Source organism: Pongo pygmaeus, chromosome 1, assembly GCF_028885625.2.
Source record: "Pongo pygmaeus isolate AG05252 chromosome 1, NHGRI_mPonPyg2-v2.0_pri, whole genome shotgun sequence".
NCBI classification, from domain to species: Eukaryota; Metazoa; Chordata; class Mammalia; order Primates; family Hominidae; genus Pongo; species Pongo pygmaeus.
The window spans coordinates 78,278,409-78,285,979 of record NC_072373.2 but is presented as its reverse complement, the minus strand read 5'-3'; the positions used below and the strand labels follow the sequence as shown (position 1 = coordinate 78,285,979).

General features: G+C 39.9%; 1 non-coding gene across 1 annotated transcript; it reads left to right on the top strand.

Moving 5' to 3' along the window:
* The first annotated feature begins 5,522 nt into the window (after window positions 1–5,522).
* On the top strand, window positions 5,523–5,631 carry LOC129023969 (small Cajal body-specific RNA 20). Its single transcript, XR_008496998.1, has one exon. It is a non-coding gene; the product is annotated as a small Cajal body-specific RNA 20 (non-coding RNA).
* Window positions 5,632–7,571: the final 1,940 nt, after the last annotated feature.

Genomic DNA, 7,571 nt, shown 5'->3' with positions numbered 1-7,571 from the left:
CTCTTCTGATCCAGGATTGTCCTTCCAAATGGCTGTATTTATAAAGGTTTTTGGAGCTGTACTGAAACATCTTATTTTATAGTATCTCAACCTCTTGTTTTTAAATTGAGCTCCCAAGGTAGCTAGTTAAAGATCTTTTAGACAGCTCCATCTTTGTTTAAATTTTTTTCTCCTATTTAAAGACAAATTATGGAACATTTGTAGGGTCTGAGTATTTTTCTTTTTGCCAGTTTTTTAGTTTGAGCTCTCAGGATTATCAGATCTAGCAATAATTGGTTCTGGCATTTGGCCAGACTGGTTTTTGAAAATTAATGTGTATCCAGGGACATTTTAAAAACCTGTACACAGTGTTTATTGCGGTTAGGAAGCGATTTCCTAATGTACCTATAAGAAATCTGCATCAAGAACATGATTATCTAGGGGTTTTCTCTAATTCAGATAACCAAACTGATTATATAGAAGAGCCGCTTTAAAATGTTTGCAAATGTATTTTTATAATACTGGAAGAAAAAAATATTGTTTTGTCTCATATAGTGCTCAGGATGTCCTTCACAGAGCTTATTAAAAAGTTGAAACCTGAAAAAAAAAATTAGATGTTTCTTTTTGAGAGTCTGAGAGTTAAATTTGTCTTAATGTTTTAGGATGTAGCCCAGAGGTGAGTCTGAAGAAATAGATGGGGTTTGTCCCATGGTGGAACCGGAAAACAGTGAGCCACTGGAGGGTAATGTCTGCTGGGGACATGAACCACACTTTCTTTAGGAGCAACCTGCTGAGGAAAAGGGTTCCACTTACATTGCAGAGGGATACAAGTACGCTTTCTAAAGGGGCGTCCCACCCCCATTAGAAAGGACCTTTCAGCGCTGGCACCTTATGCTGGGTGATCAGACCAGGCATGAGGAAAAAGGGTAAAGAGAGAAAGACAGCTTGCTGCCAGCCCTGGAGAAGGGACAGGAATGGGGACACTCACTGCTTTGAGGCCACTTGAGATCACCTGATTTGGGAACATCCAGAGCAGGATGTCTGGCTGTCTTCATGGAAGAATTTAGAATTTAGAGTGAGAAAGAGGGAGTCTGAGTTCCCCAAAACATGTGTGCTAATTGTGCCACACAAAGGGATTGGGGACTTTTAACCAGAAAGGATAGGAGAGGGTCTTCCTCCCTTCTGGGCAAGGCAGCCAAAGTTGTTCACCCTCTGGCCTTCAGGCTACACCAAGGTGTGGGCCTGGCCAGTTGCGATCAATTGCCAGAGGGATGCTAGAGTTTGTCTGCTGGAAGGCAGGAAAGGAAAGCAAACTCTAACTCTCACCTGATCAGGCAGTGGTGGTCAGACATCTTTTCACGGGGATCTTCTGGTCTGCAAAGGAGTGGCCCTGGCTGGGGACCTTCAGCTGTCTCTGTGCTTGGATGCTGTCACCACGAGGTCGGAGTTGAAGAACAGGAAAGGGAGTGAGTAGGGGAAAGAGGTCCCCAAACAGTCCCTGTAAGGGCCACCAAAACATCACAGATGTGACTATCTGGGGCTGGGCTGGTGTCGCAGGTGGTAAAGGAATTTACCAAGATCGTTGTAGGTAAAGAAAGGCAGATTTATTAGAGAAAATATGAAAATACATTGCAAGATTGCAACGGGTAGCACAGCAGAGAAGGGGCTGTCTGCAAAAAGGCAGGGGCTGGAGGGAAGTTTTATAGGGTTGTGCTAGAGTGGGCTGCGCATAGAGGTCATCTCTCAGAACAGTTGTTCATTGTTCTTCCCCACCTGGGGCCCTTCCCCACCTGAGGCCCCTTCCTCATTGTTGCTTATTTATCAGGGCTCCACAACATTCTCATATTCTTGAGGCAAGATTCTGTCCATGAAGAGAGGAAGGGATAAAGAAAATGCAGTATATATACACAATGGAATGCTCTTCAGCCTTAAAAATTAATGAAATCATGTCATTACAGCAACACGTATGGACGAGGTAGGAAAAATGCCCCAGAGAATCCACACCAAAGTTTCCTCCTCAGCAGCTGCACCCACAGACAGGAGCTGTTTCTTCCCCGGGTTGGTGCCCCAGGTCCTCCTGAAGCTGCCATGGTGCCCCCTCAGGAGGGTCCTGAAGGAACTGGAGCTCTTCTCCTCACAGGCTGAATAGTATTTCTTTGTGTATAAGTACCACATTTTCTTTATCCATTCATCTGTTGATGGACACTTAGGTTGCTTCTATACGCTGTTGTGAATAATGCTGCTTGTGAATAATGCTGCAATAAACATGGGAGCACAGATGTCTCTTGCACATACTGATTTCATTTCATTTGGATATTTACCCAGTAGTGGATTTGTGGCAACATGGATGAACCTGGAGGACACTATGCTAAGTGGAATAAGCCAGATACAGAAAGACAAACATGATTTCAATCATGTATGGAATCTAAAAAAGTTTATCTTACAGAAGTAGAGAATAGAATAGTGGTTACCAGAGGCTGAGGAGGGGAAAGGGAATGGGGGCATAGGAAGCAACTGGTCAAAAAGTACAAAGCGACAGTTAGAAGGAGTAACTTCTGGTGTTCTAGTCACAGTAGAGTGACCATGGTTAACAATATTGTATACTTTAAAAAAGCTAGAAAAGAGAATTTTGAATGTTCTCACCACAAAGAAATGATAAATGTGGCCGGGCGCGTGGCTCACGGCTGTAATTCCAGCACTTTGGGAGGCTAAAGCAGGCAGATCACTTGAGGTCAGGAGTTCAAGACCAGCCTGGCCAACCTGGTGAAACCCCGTCTCTACTAAAAATACAAAAATTAGTAGTGGTGGTGGGCGTCTGTAATCCCAGCTACTTGGGAGGCTGAGGCATGATAATCACTTGAACCTGGGGCAGCGATTGCAGTGAGCTGAGATGGGGCCACTGCAGTCCAGCGTGGGCAACAGAGTGAGACTCCATCTCAAAAAAAAAGAGAAAAGAAAGAAAGAAATGATAAATGAGGTGATGGATATGCTAATATCCTGATTTAATTTGTTGATTTTTACACAATGTATACATTTATCAAAACATCACACTGTGCCCCATAAATACGTAAAATTATTATGTGTCAATTAAAAACGTTTTTAAATGTCTGCCCTTTATTTTTTGAATTATATATAGTACATATATATATAAAACTATAACTATATATATTTCAATACCTTTTGGGATACAAGTGGTTTTTTGTTATATGGATGAATTATATAGTGGTGAAATCTGAGATTTTAGTGCACCTGTCACCAGAGTAGTATACATTGTACTCAATATGTAGTTTTTTTATTTCTCACTCCCCTTCCACCTTCCCTGCTTCTGAGTCTCCGATGTCCATTATACCACTCTGTATGCCTTTGCATACCCATAGCTTAGTTCCCACTTATAAGTGAGAATATACTGCCCTTTTCTTTACATGTACTTTCTTTGGAGAGATTGTTGTAATTCTCAGAGCAAGAGAATCCTCAGCTTCAGTTATCATCTCTATGAAGAGGAATCTAAGAAAGAGTATGTGTAAAGAAAAAGGCAAAAACTAGAGGAATGTCTGTATTTCGCAGTGGGAAGATGAAGAGCAGTCAGTGGGAAATGGTCACGGTGGTAGAGAGAAAAACAATGAAGATAAGGCAGTATAAAAGATGAAGAAAGAGTAGTCATTGCCTCAAAAACTTCAGAGAAACCGGGAAGGGTGAGAACAAAGACTAGAAAAAGCCATTAGGTTTATGGACTCTCATGCTTTTATTTTTCTTCATGAAGTATTTCGGTAACATTATGGAAGCAAAAGCCATATTATAAAAGTTTATTTGTTAGTGAAATTACAGATTACAGATTCTTTTTTCAAGAAATTTAATTGTAAGGGAAAAGGCACAGTACATTGCAGCTTGAAGTGGTACTGGGGGAAGGTACCATCAGAAATACATCAGAAATAACCAATTTATATTTATTAATGGAGAAGAAGAGGCCACTGGGAGAGTAGGATTGAAAATGCAAATTGAGGAAGAAGTAATGGTGGGGTGATATCCCTGCAAATGTGGGACAATCAGTGTTTGAGACTATAGGAGATGAGTTCTAGCAAGATGATTAGAGGATCCTTTCTTGGGGGAAAGGGGGAAGGAAGTAAAAGAGATTTTGAAAATAGAGAAGTTAAGAAAACTCCCAAGGTAGCTTCAAAATATTCAGTAAAAAAGGCAAGCAAGGCTGGGTGTGGTGGCTCACGCCTGTAATCCCAGCAATTTGGGAGGCTAAGGAGGGTGGATCACCTGAGGTCAAGAGTTCCAGGTCAGCCTGGCCAACATGGCAAAACCCCATCTCTACTAAAAATATAAAATTAGCTGGGCGTGGTGGCAGGCTCCTGTAATCCCAGCTACTCAGGAGGCTGAGGCAGGAGAATCACTTGAACCCGGGAGGCAGAGGTTGCAGTGAGCCAAGATTGCACCATTGCACTCCAGCCTGGGAGACAGAGCAAGACTCCATCTAAAAAAAAAAAAAAAAAAAAAAAGGCAAGCAAAGTCAGGAGTCAAAGGAGCGGTGTTGAAGTTGGGAGCTTTAAGAAAAAGGAGTTTTGGAACAGTTATCTTAGCAGATAAATATGCACGGTAAATGGTAAACAAATGAGCAGCTGAGCAGCTGTGAGGATCCAGGCTAGAATAGTGATTTTTAACTACTCCTTTAAATCAAGGACTGTCTTAGACTGTTTTTTGTCCTGCATGATACTTTATATCGAAGAAGCACACACTAAATATTGTTGAATTGATTCTAATTTTTTAAAGTTTGCTTTTGAATGAGAGGAAACGACAAGAGAAAAAAAGAAAACAAGGAAAGTGAAAGCAAGAGAGTGTTTCAGCTTTCCCAGGGCATGGGAATCTCAGAAGCACTTTGCTTGTTTAATGACCTTTACCAAGTCACCTTTTCAATACTGGCTTCATTTCCCAGGCAGCAAAACAGGGGAAATAATCTCTGCCTCCTTATTGTCTTCCAAGAATATCATAAGCTCTTAGTAAAATAATATTTGCATACTCTTTTGGTTGCTTTATAGACAAGAAAATATTTCATTTCCTCATTTTTATAGATTTGCTTCTCTTCTCTAGGCTGTTTATTATTATAGATTGGTTAGCAAGAGTTTGGCCTGTTTACATTGATTTCTAGACAATAGAAGGGGAAATAAGAATATGAGCAATGAAAATTTGTGACAAAAATAAAATAGAGAAATGAAAGGAGAGGATGTTTGTTACTTTCAACCTACCAGTCAATATCATTGTCTTTAAATATCTCTTGGAATTTCATGCAATTATTCTACCTCATCAGTACACTTGAAGTTGCATTTTAATTTCATGAAGTTGCATTTTAATTTCATGATCAGTTTCCAGGAGACAGTTTCTCTTTGTATTTTACTCATAAAGTATAAATAAGCAAAATGATTCTTTTTTAAAAGTTAATCAAACAATAAGTTTCTAAATATCATCCATGGCTTGCCAAGTCACCTATCCAAGTTTCCCTATGCTGAGGTAGATCACATGTCTATTTTTGATCGTTAATAATAAGCCACCCCTTTTCTCCTCAGCCAAGGCTGGAGGCCAAGATCAGCCCTCAGCGATCATCATCAGGACTGCCATGAGCTGAGCCGCCTTGTTTTCCTGCCGCAAACATGTGAAAAGAAAGAAAAAAGAAATAATAATAATAATAATAATAACAATAATAATAAGGCAGTTTTCCTTCTAGCTCTGGGTTTGTTGTTATTTTGTGTAAGACCAATCCCCCCCGCTTTTAAAGGGAACTATTTAACCAAAAAACTCCCTAGCATCTTTTCTGTGACTCTGAATTCATAATATTGGTTATAATGTATGCTTTAATATTAGGCAGGTCCAAGTCTGAAATATGGATTATAAAATTAACTGTAGGAAATCTGGCAGCAGCCCCAGCGATAGTCACTGTATTAGTTTGTTCTCACATTGCTGTAAGGAACTACCTGAGACCGGGTAATTTATAAAGAAAAGAGGTTTAATTGGCTCATGGTTCCACAGGCTGTACAGAAAGCATGGCGGGGAGGCCTCAGGAAACTTACAATCATGGCACAAGGGCAAAGGGGAAGCAAACATGTCTTCAGGAGGAAAAGAGTGAAGCGGGGAGTGCCACACACTTTTAAACCATCGGATCCTGTGAGAACTCACTGCCATGAGAACAGCAAGAGGAAAATCTGCTCTCAAGATCCAGTCACCTCCCACCAGGTCCCTCCCCCAACACTGGGAATTACAATTCAACATGGGATTTGGAAGGCACACAGAGCCAAACCGTATCAGCCACCCTTATGCAATAATTTTAAAGAAAGCTTTTTGGCAATTGCTGTGCCATCATTTTTTCCCTAATCCTTTATAAATAGAGCAATAGCTAATCGTCCAACTATTTTTTAAAATGTCATGATAGAAAATTTTAAAATGTACTTGGGTTTAGAATCATGTTGACATTTTTTGGGTGGGGGGGCGGGGAGACTGGATCTTACTCCATACCTAGGTTAGAATACAGTGGCGTGATCATGGCTCACTGCAGCCTTGGACCCCTGGGCTCAAGGCATCCTCTCATCTCAGCCTCCTGAGCAGCTGGGACCACAGACATGTGCTTCTTGAAGAATTGCTCTTGACAGAGAACTTTGTTTTGGTACCTACTAACTGCAGTGTAGTACTAGGAGGATACTCTTGAATATAAATGTCAGAGTTTACATTTTTAAAGTTTTCTTTTTTAAAATGGGTGAACATTTTTGAGTCTGCGTTAGATTTCAGGGTTCTGGTCTGACACAGGGCTCCAGAGATGCAGCTGAAACATGTGCTGAGTCAGCGTCAGCTTCCATGTGCATAACGACATTTCCCCATCTGCTCTGTGGTTGCTGTTGCCATATGCCCTTGATTTTCCTGGCTCCTCTTAATTTCAGTTATTATAAATTTTTTTGGTTCCATAACTTATGTTAAAAATAGATTCTAATTCTCTGGTGAATTTCTATATCTTTTCGTCTATCTTCTTGAACATTTTAGTCAGTCCTTGTTTGCTAATCTAATACACAGATTATCTGTGGGTTACTTTCTATTGTCTATTTTTTCTTGGCTTTTGATCATACGACTCTGTCTTTTAGCCTAATACGTTTGGATATTTCTTCAGTATTAAATACTGAATATAAAATATTGAGTATAAAATAATTCAGCAGTAGTTTAAGTATTCAGCATTGCAGTTTCCCTTTATTAGAGTTGAGAATGTTTTTATGTTTTCAATTTTTACTCTTTTATAAGCAGAGGAGATTCTACATCCTCTGTTGACATTCATTTGAAACATTAAAACAAAATCCATGAAAAGTTGGTCTCAGAGTCATAGTTATACTTCACTGAGTTAAAATGACATCACAAATCACAAAGGCTCCATTAAATTTTCCTTGCCTTAGGTGCTATAGTCACAAGTGGTATATGAGCAGTTATTTAGAAGGAATGGAATGATGTCAGCAAAATGCCTTAAACAGATACATTTCAGACTTTCTTCACATGTTTCTCTTCTCTTGTTGAAGAGAAACAACAAGTCTTTTGCTAACAAGATTTTTAAAAAAACATAG